The sequence below is a fragment of the Clupea harengus genome, chromosome 19 (genome assembly GCF_900700415.2).
Source record: "Clupea harengus chromosome 19, Ch_v2.0.2, whole genome shotgun sequence".
In the NCBI taxonomy this organism is placed as follows: Eukaryota; Metazoa; Chordata; class Actinopteri; order Clupeiformes; family Clupeidae; genus Clupea; species Clupea harengus.
This window is the reverse complement of record NC_045170.1, coordinates 10,887,944-10,903,901: the sequence shown is the minus strand read 5'-3', so window position 1 is coordinate 10,903,901 and position 15,958 is coordinate 10,887,944.

Sequence of the window (15,958 nt, the reverse complement as noted above, 5' to 3'; positions counted from 1 at the left end):
AGATGAAAAATTACTTGGTCAATTAAAGACTTGTGTTACACACTAGAAACATCTATACGATTTTTAAAGCAAGTGGCAAAACGGTGGGCTTTGTCTATAACTCATCAGTGGACTGCCGAAAACCGATAAGCAAAAGGCTAGCGGACCACCACTGACCTTTTGCTATCTGGGTCTGTCCTTCACATGACCATATACCATGAAAATGTGTTTGAAGATGATACCCCAAAACTAGTTGCCCATAAAAACATACCAGATAATGTTGCCTTAAAGTTTGAGTCCTAAACAAAGCACAAAGCTGAAGAAAAGTGCAAGTCATTACAAGCAATCCAGTCAGTGTGTGTAAGGGATAATTATTCTGAGTGTCAGTGCCACATAGGGGCAGCCCAGTTAATTACAGTATACCCATTGTTATTGTTCAGTACATAACATTCATTCCCTCACAGCCTCAGAGCATGTTTGTTTGTGTTAGTCTTTATTATTTATCTTTCATTTTCAGGCTCTCAGACTCAGACACCCCCCTGCTTGCACCCCGCCCAACAAACACACACACGCACACGCATGCACGCACGCACGCACGTAGAGCTTGGAGTGAAAGGTGTTATTGTGATTTGTATTGATCTTTCTTCCTTTTGGCTGCCCACGGCTGCTGTCAGTTTGTTTGCTCTTAAGTAAGAATTCGGCTTCTTGTTATCCTGTGCCTTCAGGCAGAGGTGTGGACTCGAGTCACGTGACTTGGACTTGAGTCAGAATCGAGACATGATTTTGATGACTTCAATGAAAACTGACTTGCAATTCGACTTTGAGTTTAATACCAGTGACTCTAGTCTTCACTTGGACTTGTAATGACTTGACATATATAGGTAAAAATATTAAATGTATTCATCTCATGAAAAAGGTGAACAGCTATTTACTGATATTCTTGTCCACATGAGATTTAAGCAAAGCCTACAATGAACACCGATGACGTTGCGTGCATAGCAGAGAGAGATTGGTGCTCGGGTAAGAAAAATAGTATCTCGGGTTGTTGTATTTGGAAATGGATGGAAATATGTAAAACATGTGGGGCCAAAACTGCAAATGGTGAAGCAACAACGCCCTGGTAAGTTAAGTATAATTATCCATGTAGTAATGTTTATAATAAGTATGTTTTGAGGCATACTTTATAAATATAAAAAATAGTGTTGATATTTATTATTATTATTATAATTCAGTGATTGTTTTAAATATAAGTTTCTATTTTAAATTGATTGATTGATACTATTGTTCATAGATACCCCCCCCCCCCATAACCAATTGAATACCCCTCCCTTACCAAGCGTATAGGAAAACCTACGGTAGCTGTCAAATGCCATGTGGCACACCTCAGTCAGTGTAGCGACACTTCTTACACTTGGTATAGGAAAAGGTCAGGTGTTTAGCAGACGCTTTTGTCCAAAAACATCCGTGATAGATAAGGAATCAAACCCTTGTCGTCTGTTTGGAAGACAGTCATGCTGTACACTGTACCACCAAGACCCACTTCGACACTAGACTATAAATGGACTATCACAACCGAATCTGTAGCAGCAGTGCCAATCTTATCGCTATGGAATTTGTAGCATTAACCACTTTTTTAATGCCGTAATGACATGGTTTATGTGCTAGCTAGCCTCTCTCTCTCTCTTTCTCTCTCACTCTCTCTCTCTCTCTCTTCTTCCTCTCTTTACTAAAGTAACAGCACACAATCAAACAAGATTATTATAAATCAGTGTCAACGACAAGATAAATATTTCAAATTGTTTATTAGTCAGCAGCAAAAAGGTCTTTTGGGCAAGCATTACCGTCATGTTACATAAATAATCCCAGAGTGAGATGACGTGCAGTACGTACTGAGAAGGCCTTGGTAAGTGACGTTTCTGATAGATTACGCGCACCTCATAGAAATGGAACAAGAAGGCTTGGTCCTCCACTGGTTAACACACTACAGAACTGATTTCTCAGCTACTGCATTACTCTGCAGTCAAAAATGCAAGAGCATTAAATTAGTCAAAGAGTGCACAATTACTTGTTTAGGACATGAAACATAAGGTTAAGGCACTTGACCTTCACTTTGGATTGGGTAATCCTTGACTTGGGACTTGCTTGGGACTTCTGTCTTGACTTGATACTTGACTGTGGACTTCATTGTTAGGACTTGAGACTTGTTGCTTTCCAAACAACGACTTAGTCAGACCTCTGCCTTCCGGTATTTGGATAGTTTCGCAATGACTCGACCACGTTAAATTTGGTGAAGTGGTTAAGACCTTTGTGGCTGAAGGTATGAACTGAATTGATTTTGTGGGACAGTTCTCATACAGCCCAGAACAACAGTAAATGGCATTTCAGACTAGGCCTGCATGACTTTTCAGTCGCAGACAGTAAAGTGCTCCAAAGTACAATTAGACACCCTCTGTTTTAGAGGAACCTTTGGCTTACTTTTGACTGAAACTATTCATAATTCTACACTGAAAAGTCCTATGCAGCTTAACTCGCTATCAGTTGAGTGATCCAAGTGACCGAATCCATTTGTAAAACAATGTGAATTGAAATGGAACCAATCCATTACCTCACCTGTCCCTTAAATAGCTGAGGCCTCCTCTTCACTCATGACATGTTATAGATGCACAGGACGGATGAATGATTGGAATTCATAGATACCCCCCCCACCCCCCACCCCACCCCACACACACACACACACACACACACACACACTCACACACACACTCCTCTCACTTTCCATCTCATCTCCTCGCTCGCAAACAGCTGTGGATCATAAATCAACAATTTTACCCCCATGCCAGAGGGCCAGAACAGCCTGTGTGCAGAGGGACACTAGATGTGCGGAATAACAATTGAGCCTGGACATAAATCCCCCCACCTCACACAGTCCTTCGCTTGATTTTTTTCTCTCTCCATGCATTTGCTTGTGCTTTTCTTCCCTTCAAAACTCCCCTTTCAGCTGCTTTGGAAAAGTGAAGGTTTCAGCAGACGCAGGTCTTCTGTGGTCTTGTGTAGTCAGAGCCTGGCCTGCCTTTCCCCTCGTGGAGGTCATCAGTGGTCCTTCAGAATTCTATCTCTCCCTTCCTTTTTTCTCTTTGATCTGTCTTTCTCTCTCTCGCTCTTTTATACTTCCTTTAGCATCAAATCCTTTCTTTTTTTTATCCGATTTATTGTTCTAGGTATATATGTCAATGTCATCATGGCCCCATTTATTGCACTTAGAAATTTGAAATACAATTAAGATCATTTCCAGATATGATTCATCAACATTTGATTTACACTTGGCCATTTGGAGGGCCAATCCTTCAATTTCTATAGCCACTACTCTGGACAGGTTACAAATTGTAATTTTGTTAAGGAGGAAAAAGACGATGGATGAGGCTTGAAGATGGATTCATTTATACCTTTTCAACATCTGTCTGAAGGGCTCCATGCGTTGCAAGAGTCTTTGGATAGCATCTGTCTCCAGTGGCTCAGACTTGGTCACATTAACTAAGAGGTATCTCTATAGGTACCATAGTTATCTGATCTGCCTAAAACAGTTTGCATGTGTGCGTGTCCTGTGTCGCCTCTATGTATTTACGTGTGTGTTGCAGTGTGTCGCTTGTGCAAATAAAGTCTGACAATTTTCTATTATTATCATGAGATGAACCAGGGTAGATGCTGAGAGCACATCTCCTCCTTCCCTCCCACATGGAGGGCTTTGCTACAGAACTGTGTTGTGGAGAAGCCTCTTCTCAGAAAACCAAACAGACATTTTATTCAGAAGGAGTTTGTTGGAGATCCATCTAATGGGGGGTTTACAGAAAGCCTGTGCCTTTATTAAAGCCACATCTGTTTAGTGAGGGAATGTTGTGGGGTTGCGTCATTAAAAAAAAAAAAGTTTCCCAAAGTGTTTTTGTTTCCCTATCCACCAGAGGTCATCACAGGTGCAGACAGCATGGTCGCGCCACTCCTGTTGCGGTTTGTCCCATTTACTAGCTTTTGTAGTTCACTGCATTCCCTATCTTTCCTATTTCAAGCTGCAGAATGAGTCGCAGTAAGCGCTTGTGACCGTTTGATGGATGCACACAAATATGTAGGCTGTGTATGCGGACTAAACCATGTGGATTCAGCTCTTGGTTTTAGCAACCTGTCTAAAGGGAGGGCTTCAGCTCCAGCTCCCTGTTTTTCTGAAATAAAAACTCTCTGCCATTTTTTTAATAGTCAATTGAAAACAAAACCTGTTCAGAGTTGTTAGTGTGTTCAAGGGGTTAATTCAGATCTGCTAAAATCCATCCTCCGTGAGCATATTTGGTGGGAGATTCTGTTTTTTTCCTCGTGTTTTTTTCTCATCCTGTTTTTCCTTCCGTGTTCCTCGTTTTTCAATGTTCTCTTAGGGGTCGCAGATGAAGTCTAAATGAGTTAATTCCATCTGGTTCGTCACACTCGTTTAGTTCTGCCTGTTTCATTCCCTCCTGCAATGAGTTTGCCCTATGAGATAGCTGCCATCACAGAACCAATGTGTGTGTTGTTTGTGTGTTTGTGTTTGTTTGTGTGTGTGTCTGTGTTTGTGTGTGTCTGTGTGTGTGTCTGTGCGATCACACTTGAAAACATACTCCCATTAAATTTACGTTTTTAAGAGTTGGTTTTGTGAGGGAAAATTGTTTTGACTGAAGGAGACTAACAGGCCAACAGGGATGTTTTCGGCAGAGTCTGATGCAGTGCGGTGAGTGATCTTCTGGGGGTCATAAAAATCACAACGTCACCGTAATGGCCCCCGGAGCCAAAAGGAAAGGGAAAGAGAGAGAGATGAGGGAGATGATTGCGCTTCAGTTTAAACTGCTGCAGGGCACATGCAAGACCAGCAGGGGGCAGAAGAGCACCACTGATCTCAGAGCAGAGTTTGAGAAGAATTTAAGAGTCGACTGAAGTTTGGAGATGAAGATGACACTGTCTGTGATTATATCTGTACATTCCCAAGGCAGACCTTCATCAAACCGTTTAGCTAAGCGCACAGTTAAGCTCACCCTTACAAGTTTAGACTAAACATACCAGCATTGCTGTGTAGACCAAGAACCCAATCTTCCATTACCCCACATCTTTAGCACTTAGCATGCTAAAGAGGGGCAACAGGTTACACGCAGGACAGTGGTGCCAGGGGATCAGGTAGGTTTGCGTGAAGAGGAGGTCCATATAAAGGGCGCCGCCTGAGTGACAGCGAGGGCCTCCTGCTGCGATTAGCCATTCTGCGCGGGCGCCTTCTGTGGCCGCCTCAGGCCGAGGGCAGTCACTTCTCCTCCTCATTAAGATGCCAGCTGTTGGTGTTTTTCTTTTTTAACCACCGTCCCCCACCCCACTCTACTTACCCCTCCGAGGGGCGAGATGTTAACTGCTGCAGGGGCCTGTGACAGAGAAGAGGGATGGTAGAGGGAGGCAGCAGAGGGTACTTTGTCTTTCTTCCGTGTCAACAGGATGCCCCAAATAGTTGGTATTTATCGCACACTCGATTAGGCAGCCACAGGGCCAAAGTTTGCCGCTAATTAAGGTGCCTTGTGTGGTGAAGGGGGCAGGGGGGTGGGGGTGGGGTGGGGGGAGAGGCTGTGCTTCATTTAATTTTATTTTCTCTTCTTTCTCTCTCTGCTGACTTTTCTAAAGTGAGGGGTTGCTGTCGCCGTAATTGGATATCATTTACAAATGGCGTGGCGCAGTGGCGATCGATGGATGTTTTAAAACAAGCATCTGTTCTGATTTTTTTCTACTCATCCCCCTTTTTTAATTGGCATTCGCTTAATCACTGCACTGATCAGCATAAGCTGGTGGAAAAACGCTGATGGCTTTGCAAAGGACAGTGGCAACGAAGGAAGGGGGCAGGAGGGGGGGGGGGGGCAGTGGAGACACGGGGCGCACTTTTTTACTGTTTATTGCCCTTGGCACTCGAGGAGAAGTCTGGGCTCCGATTCCTACTTAGTGCACTCCAAACTAGAACCCCAACAGACACGCCTTCCACCACGAGCAGAGACGGTGAGACAGAATGGGGGTGGGCGGGGGGGGGGGGGGGGGGGGGGGTGCGGAGCGTTCCGGATGTGTTAAGTATGTAATGCATCGCTTTCTGTTTCATAATTCACTTTCTTCTCCTGTCTGCAGGCAGAGCCCCTGGAGGACTGGGAGGTAACGTGGAATAGTTAAGATGGCGGTGATAATGTGGGTGACTGACTGAGTGTGCAGGGAGGTTTACAGGGGAAAGAAGAAAAAGAAGGAGAGGGGGGTCGGTGAGGGTCGGGTGGGCTAGGGTGGGGTAGGGTGGGGTAGGGTGGGTGGATGTGGAGCAGTGTGCCCAGGGCTCCAAGGTGCAGATTGATAGCCGTGCAGAAAGAGTTGATTCGCTGTAAACTCCATACACTTGTGAAGCCGGCGTAAAAGAGATTGATGGCTGCATTGCAGTGAGGATGCCAGAGAGAGGGAGAGGGAGGGAGAGAGAAAGAGTGGGAAGGAGGGAGAGAGAGAGAGTGGGGAGGGAGGGAGGGAGGGAGAGAGAGGGATGGATGGAGAGAGAGAGAGAGCTGGCGAGTGCACACGGCCTGAAAGAAATAAACCAAACTGAAATTGCCGCGTGTCCTTGAGCACAGAGCACTGATCGTCCCAACCAGCCCCCCCACCCCAACCACACACACACACACACACACACACACACATTCACACACACACACACACACACACACACACACACACACACACACACACACACACACACACACACACACACACACACACCACCACCATCACACACACACACCATCACACACACACATCCACACACACCACCACCATCACACAGACACAAACACCACCACCATCACACACACACACACACACACCACTACCACCATCACACACACATACACACACACACACACCACCACCATCACACACACATATATACACACACATACAAATCTCCCATTTCCTCCTGCTGCTGCATCAAAAGGCAACCTCCACACACACACACACACACACACACACCACCACCACCATCACACACACACACACACACACACACACACACACACACACACACACACACACACACACACACACACACACACCACCACCATCACACACACACACCATCACACACACACATCCACACACACCACCACCATCACACAGACACAAACACCACCACCATCACACACACACACACACACACACACACACCACTACCACCATCACACACACATACACACACACACACACCACCACCATCACACACACACACACACATATATACACACACATACAAATCTCCCATTTCCTCCTGCTGCTGCATCAAAAGGCAACCTCCACACACACACACACACACACACTCTCTCTAACTCTTACCTGTCTCTCTCTCTCTCTGTCTAAGAAGAGCATCAACATCACATGTGAGCGACTGCAAGATGCGAGATTTGCACCCTGTCAAAGTTCAGCCCCAGCAACAATTAGAAAGCGCTGTTGTCATTACACGGCTGAATCATGCTGACTGGAATGCTTAAAAGGGCTGTTTACTGATGTCACTGTGGAGCCCCTCATTTCCCCCTTTGTGTTTCACTGAATAGACCTTCAAAATCACAGCTCTTCTCAGCAGACATACTCTCTCTGAGTGTCAGAGTGTGTGTGATGGTGGTGGTGTGTGTGTGTGTGTGTGTGTGTGTGTGTGTGTGTGTGTGTGTGCGTGTGCGTGTGTGTGGTGCATGATAATAGTATACTAATTAATGGAAGCAGTATATAGTAGAGTATCTGTTCCCCTCCTCTGTTTTCCTTTCCCCTCTGTATCTCCACTCACTCGGTTGCTCCCATCCTATGCTCTTTCTCCTCTGTACTTATTCTACCCTTAGTCGTCGTTCCTTCCTCTTCGTATCCTCATCCCTGTTCCTCCTCTCTCTCTTCCGGTGTCTTCTCCCACCTGGCCTGTGTTCTCGTGTCTGGCCAGAGCAGAGAGGGGAGATGAGAGGAGAGGAGAGGAGAGGAGAGGAGAGGAGAGGAGAGGAGAGGAGAGGAGAGGAGGAGAGGAGGTGTGTCTGACAGAGGGACCCAGGGGAAGAGGGCTCCGCTCTCTCTCCGCACGCTCCCCATCTCCGGTCACTTCAACCAGTTTGCTGTCAGAGTGATGGGAGCTGAAAGCACAGTTTCACTTTGCCTGTCTGACAGGCCACGACACCTCTCTCTCTGTCTCTATCTCAGTCCCTCTCTCTCTCCCTCTCTCTCTCTCTCTCTCTCTCTCTCTCTCACACACACACACACACACACTCTCTCTCTCACACTCACACACACACTTCACTCTTTCCCTCTCCTTTTTCTCCATCTCCTTCCTTCAGTGTCCTTAGCCTTTACCTCTTGCATCCTCCCCTTCTCTCCCTCTCATTTTCTTTCTCTCACACACTTTCCCCACCACTTTCCTCATTACAGTTTTCTGTTGTTAGTCCTTCTTTCTATGCCGGTCTGTCTGTGTTACTGTCTCACTAGCCACTACTCTCAGGTGTATGTCAATGTTGCAGCCAGAGGAGAAGACATAGGACCCCATCAGCCCCATCCACAAACCTTAGGTGGATGTGGGTGCACATCGGATCCCAGCAGCACCATCCACAAACATTAGGCGGATGTGGGTGCCAGCAGCCCAAGGGCGGCTTCAGTGACGGCTGGACGAGGTCGACTATGTCACTTTGAAGTCATTTGCAAGTGGTATTAGGTAATTAGGCTTAGCTATTCTTCATCTTTAATTGTTATTGCTCTATTTGTGTATGTATATGTTGCTCAAAATGGGTTTGATTATACACGTGGAAATGCAAAGCCAATAATAACAAGCCCTGACATCCACAAAGCTTAAGGTGATGAGAAGCCAGTCCTCGTAAGCTACTACTAAGATGCTTACCAATTCTATCAGTGGGATGTTTGTTTCATTTCACATTTCCAATTAGGATTAGATTTCTTTGGCATGCATGCATTAAGTGACTGAGATGACTCCACAGGTGCTGGCTGGATATAGCACAGGAGAGCCAGGGGTGAGGTGGGTGAGGTGGGCTCCCAGCCCTGTGCTCACCCGTCCCCTCTGAGGGTCATCCAGTGCAGACCCAGAGCCCGGGGCCCGGGCCCTCTGCTCTCCGAGTGCCATTAGTCATGCAGGGGCTGTGTGTTGGCAGAGGGTGCAGCGCCACTACTCATTATCCATGTAAACAGAGCCTGCTGTGGAGCTGTACACAAACACACAAACACACAAACACACAAACACACAAACACGAACACAAAGCTATGCACGCACACATACAAACACAGGCTCTCTCATTCACACAAACACAGCTATAAATACACACACACTCTATCCCTCCCTCTCTCTCTCCTCCCTCTCTGAGTGTCTCTGTTTATCTTGTACTCTCTATGTCTCCTCCAGGACCAATGACTTTGTGAAGTTGCCTCCTGCTCATTTCTGCTTATGCAGCTGAATCCTACTGTTTTTATGCGTTTTGGGCCTAAACAGGTCATGAGTTGAAGAACAAATAAACAGACAAACAAACAAACAAACAAACCAGTAAACAATAATTACAAGAAGAAAGAAGTGAGGAACACTGACAGGCTTTGGTTGTCACTCAGCTGCTGAAAGGAACATCTTATCCACCCCGGTGAGTTGTCGGCATAGTTACCACTAACCCTGACTTCTGACAATCAGCTTTTGGAGAGTTCTCTAGAGGATTAAACCTCTACTTTTTTAGGAACTAAAAGTATTTTTGTACAAATGCTGGAGTTGTGTGTCTGTGTGTGTCTGTGTGTGTCTGTGTGTGTGTGTATGTGTGTGTGTGTGTGTGCCTCTTGTTTGCCGCACATGTCCCCGCAGAGCACCAGGGCTCGGCTGTCTGGCTAACACCCAGCGGCCCCCAAACACTGACAAATACACACCCGAATGCAATGTCGGTGACTACGAACAAAACCGTCTGCTAACTGTCTCCAAAAAAAAAAAAAACGAAGAAAGGGCGTAAAAGCCAAAAAACATGCCTCATCATCACATCACGGAGCTCCAGCCAAGCAGCAGAGTCATGCCTCCCAAGGTCAGGTGCTTGAGAGTCAGGCTGGGCGTCTGGAAAGCGCAGCCCCGGAGCCGCCGCCACCGCCTGCCTGTTTGGAGGACTGCCTAATGGCTCTCTGTGCCTGCAGCAGGAGCTGTCAATATTATTGATCATCGGCTGGCGTCTCTCCAGCCCGTGGCTGCTCATCTCGAAGGCCCCAGTCCGACAGCGAGCAGAGCAGAAGCAGCGTGGGTAAACGGGGGCGGAGGGGGGAGGTTAGAGGGGGGGCGGTCTGCCAGCCAGTGCTCATCTAACCGATCCAGTTACCTCTTGCCAGGTCCCGCTGGGTTCTATTTTTTGCAGGTTTGATTGCTCTAGCGTGAAGCCTCCAGCTCCTCGCACTAGTCAGGGGACATTATTTACTGTTCAGATAGGCGCTGCCGTTCTCCGACCTAGCTCTGTCGATAGCTTCGTTTGCTCTGACAATGCCACATATCGTCTGACCAACACAGTGTGTACAAGCATTTTCCTTCTTGCCTAAAGAGGCTGGGTTGATTTAAGGTTGTGACCTGTTGCATCTAAGCCTCCCTTGCATCACAGCCCCTACATGTGACATAGTGGAGAACTTCTGTCAACCTGATGCTGCCAGACTCTCCCGCTTGGCTTTCGCTGGGATTATAGTCTTGAAACTATTACCTGAGAGGAATCTGACCTATGAGAAACAAATCTGCCAATGACTGAACTGTTGAGAATGGTTTAGAATGTTCAGCCACAATGGATAGAATCAAAGTTAGTAAGGATATCTTGAGCATACAGTTGTGGAAGCTTCTGATATTGGGGATACAGTAGTTGAAAACTGACGACGTTATCACATAGGATGTTATGGTGGTAACACTTCGTTTGGATAATCCGCCTACATAGACTTTACAGATGGTTTGTTGAAATTCAAGTTCAGTCTTTCTGATTGTTCACTGAACATCATCTTAACCACACCCAACCCCTAACCTTAACTATAAACTGTAGTTAATAGAGTTTCAACAGATAATTTGCTTATAATCTTAGCATAATCTTAGCATCTGTAGATAGTCTATAGGGGACCATCCAAATAAAGTGTGGCCCTTATGTCCCTCTATCTACTGGGTCCAGTAAGCTTGATTTATATCTGTGCTTACTCCGGTTTAAGTCTCACAAGCCAAGTTTCTGTTTATGAGAGCAATCCAATCAATTGATTTGTCACTCACAAGTGACCTGAACCCGATGTTGTCCACAATGAATAATGTTTGGCCTAGCAATGCCAAGTCTATATGACATAATAGAGCAGGTCAATTAGATGGTTCATATATTAATATATCACACTCATAACATTCAAAAATATTTTAAGCGGTTATCTTTTAGATAACAACTAATATCAATACACATAATATTCTTCGTCACAAGCTGAGGACAACACAGCTTCTTTGAAACAAACTGTAATGAAGAGGGAGAAACCTGTGTCTTGGGGATAGCAGTCTTATCTCTCTCCGCCCCATCCAACAAAAGCCTTTTCAATTCAGGTTCCATTTCAAATGGTCATTGACCGCCCAGACATTGCCCTGAGCCCCGTGTCGTGGTTGGGCCGATCTCAGACGAGTGTAGCACGGCTCACGGTATTGATTTTTCGCTCTCTGCTCTTGTCTTCTTATCCAGGTCAGGTCCCCTTGAGCCAGGAGCACGGGGCCGAGTCTGAGGCCTATGAACCAGGATGTTTTTAAGCTGCCATTTCACAAACTCCCTTTCTTTTTTTCCTTCTCGCAAACTGTAGCGAAGGGAGAGCGTAGTCACCCCACCCGGACAATCATGTGTGGTGACGGCACATTATGAAAACACATACATACACAGATGCCACACACACACACACACACACTCACACACACACACACACACACACACACACACACACACACACACACAGAGGCTGTCTCTCTCCCTATCTTTCTCTCTCAAACACACACAGAATGTATGTACACTGATGCAACGCACACACACACAGCCCTCAGCTCCTCTCCATGAAGCTCCCATCTCTCTCTTAGAAGGGGTTTATTTACTCTCCTGTCTTCTATTGGGTTTCGTTCCTCCATGTTTTTGCCATCCTGTGTCACTGTACACCACTAACACCACTAAAACATATTGAGGAGAAAGTTTACAAAGAAAGTGAAAACATGTTCAAAAGAAAAGTGTCGAGTGTGATGAAGTCTATCACTGTAGTAGTAGTAGCAGTAGCAGCAGGCTGCAGTCCCTCTGCAAGCTGTAGACTGTACGCCTTTGTTGGAGGGATGTCAGCATGCCCTCCTGCTTGTGCTTGGATTGTTTTTTTGTTTTGTTTAGTTTTTTTGCTGAATCACTCTGGTTTCTCTGGCATTGATCTTACCTTGGAGTGGTGTGGGCCAACATCCCACCAGCTGGTTCACACTCAATTTCATAGACTGTGTGATAACTCTGCCATCACCTTCACTCTACCCTTCTTCTCTCTTTTCTTGTCTCTCTTTGTTTCTTTGTTCTTCCTCAGGGGCATTGCTAGGCCTGTTTTAGGGGGGCTTTAGAGATTGAACTGTTGCGTCTCCAATAACACAGGATAGGCACTAAGAAACAATGGAAACTATTATACTGCTATAGTTACTCTCTGCTTGTAATTGATTGCATGACCAGACTGCAACCCACACAGCATTCATTTTATCGCAAAAGTTCTAGCTAACATTCTAGCTTTTCTTTCTTTCTTTCTATCATCTGTAATAACAAGTAGTTGAAGCAAAAATGCCTATCTAAAATAGACAAAAAGGACTGCCGATATGTTCAATGTTTCCCGACCAGCCCTCATAAAGGCTAGAAAAGTTACCCTGCGTGATGATAAGTTGAATGAAAGCTGCAATTTACAGGGCTCCTGTGAGTGAAAGAGGTACTGTAGAATAATACTATAGGCAGATTGTATACTCATTTCTTCAGTATTTTTGTATAATCAGGTCATTGGAAGTAGTTTTGTTTCAAACAGTCAATGCAAAATCATAGGTCACTGTACGGAAATTCTTCATAGGAGGCAGTAAGAATATTCTAGAACGTTAGTAGGCCTATATGCGCCCAATTAATGAAGTTGCTATTTAACAAAGCACCTGTTGTGAGACCCTTCCTACTTTCCTCTCCTCTCATCCTCATCCATTCTCTTGTTATTCTCTTTGTGTCTTGACTGCATGTTAAATCCTGCCTGGCAGAGACTGTATTTGAGAGACAGAAGTTTTCCATTTGTTGCTTGCTTTTGTAAGTTTGTTTCTGTCAAACACCCGGCCTCTTTGACACCCTCAAACCCATCCATGCCTTCCTCTGTAGGTCACTCTTTCACTCTCTGTCCTTTAATCCCTGTTTAATCCCCACCACCCTCTTCACCGTTCACTCTCAGATTAACCTCGCTTTGACTCTCAGCCAGGTGCTCTTCCTCACCCTATGCTTCCTTTCCCATATCTTGCTCTTTCCGGTCTCTCACACTCTCTGTCTCTCCTCCAGCCTCCCTCTCCCTCTCTCTCTCTCTCTTTCTTTCTTTCTTTCTTTCTCTTTCTCCTACCCCTCTCTATCTTTCAGGTTGGCCCCATAGATCAGACACTACATAAAACAAACTCTCCCAGCCAGGCGGGGGGGAGCGCCAAGTGCAAGCAACCCTGCTTCGGCCAGAGGGATGGTATATAGCCTAGCCTAGCCACGGCCGTGCTAACGGCCATGAAGGTGAGTGGCTTTGTGGGCAGCCTGCCACTCAGGAGGCATCCTGTCCCCAGATGGTCCCTTGCGCCGGTCCCCCCTGGCCCCATCTTTTGCCGAGGTAGGCTCTCTGTCCACGAGTAATTATTAAGGTAATAACAGGAATGGACGCCCTGGCTTTCAAATATGCCCAGTTCACAGAAACATACAGTACCCCCAATGGGAATGATGAGTTCCTTTGGCTAATTTATGAACAACGGTGAACATTAATTTTGTGAACTAAAGTTTTTCAATGACAAATAGTATTACATCAGTGTGTGTTGTATTTGCATATGTTGAATTGACAGTATTCAAGATCAGGTCAAAGTGAAGTATTAAAATATGTCTGGTATGAGAACTGGGGTATGTACAACCTTTCAGTTAAATCCTTTGTTGCTAGCTTCTTCAGTTTCGTGCACATGTGGTTTGTCTCTCTCTCTCTCTCTCTCTCTCTCTCTGTGTGTGTGTGTGTGTGTGTGTGTGTGTGTGTGTGTGTGTGTGTGTGTGTGTGTGTGTGTGTCTCTGTGTCTGTGTGGGTGTGTATTTGTGTTTTGCTGTAAAAGCCTGAAACACCTGTGGAGAATGTCAATCCGTGTGTTCTCTGTATAAATCTGTGGATAATAATGGTGAATGGCAGTGCATGTATTTTTCCCCACTCATGCTCAGAGAGCAGTAAAACTACAGTGCCAGCTAATGTGAAGCAGCTGAACCGAGGGCCTACGGCCAGGGCCTCTCACATGTGCCGGGGCAATGTGGTCAATTGGACTGTTCCTGTGTGTGTGTGTGTGTGTGTGTGTGCGAGTGTGTGTGTGTGTGTGTGTGTGTGTGTGTCTGTGTTTATGTGTGTTTGTGTGTTGGTGTGTCTGTGTGTGTTTGGGTTAGAGAGGGTAAATGGCTGTCTGAGAGAATAGTGCACCTCATTACTCCATAAATCTGATGTGTATTTGTGCACGCCTTCGTGTGTGTGTGTGTGTGTGTGTGTGTGTGTGTGTGTGTGTGTGTGTGTGTGTGTGTGTGTGTGTGTGCTTGTACCCGTACCCCTTCTGTGTTTGTGTGTGTGTGTGTGTTTGTAGTTCCAAGCCTCAGTAATGAGCAAGCATACAGATGCCTGCCTCACAACCACCAGCACCACCAGTGCTACGCTAATGAGATTAAATGTGACCTACACCAGAAGGCCAGGCTGTGCATGGGGCTAGCATCGGCACTGGGCTTTCCCTTGACATACACTTCTGTGGAGGTCAAGCCAGGTAGCTGCACAAAAACACGAGGTTAGTTAGCACATAATGGTGGTGCATTTGTTTTAATTTTTTCTCTTTCCCTCTTTGCTGTAAGCCAAAACAGATGTAGTTGCCAGTGGGAGCCTCAGGGGGCATCAGAATATCCCTGAATCTTTGTCCCAGTCCGTATGTTCGCATTGTTCACTGGCGTTAATTGCTGCTGGAACATGAGAGGAACTTTTTTCTATTTAGACAAAACAGCTCTCAACCCCTCCATGTTAACAGCTTAGTGCGGCTCAAACATCAGCCTGGCTTCAGTTCTGCAGCTATGCATTGGAAATGAGCACCAGGCCGGCAGCAAGGTCACCTTTTTTTCCGAAAGCAATATGTCTTACACACACACACACACACACACACACACACACACACACACACACACACACACACACACACACACACACACACGCACACACACACACAAAAGCTCTTACAGCTGGCTAGTTGCCCAGTGAGAGGTCTGCTACCTCATGAGTCTTCTGGACTGCAAAGGGAGAGGTGGAGCTCCATCATCAATCGTGTGATTAGCGCCACAGAGAGAGAGGAAGAGAGAGAGAGTGGAGAGCAGGAAAGAAAGGGATTAAGACTCCCTGTAATCCGAGCAGTGGGACCGGCCATAGCCTCCCAGGAGCTGAGAAATGATCAGCTTCTCTCCCTCTCTATCTGTGTGTGTGCCTTTGATCGCTCAACACATTCGTTCACACTCATACACCCACACTCAGTCTTTCTCTCTCTCTCTCCCTCTTCTTTCTCACTCACCCACTCACACACACACACACACACACACACACACACACACTGCTATACTGTAGGGTCGATCTCCCTTGACTGCGTGTGAGACAGATTGCTACTGAAAGTAGTTACCTAACCCCCGGGAATGTTCTTAGC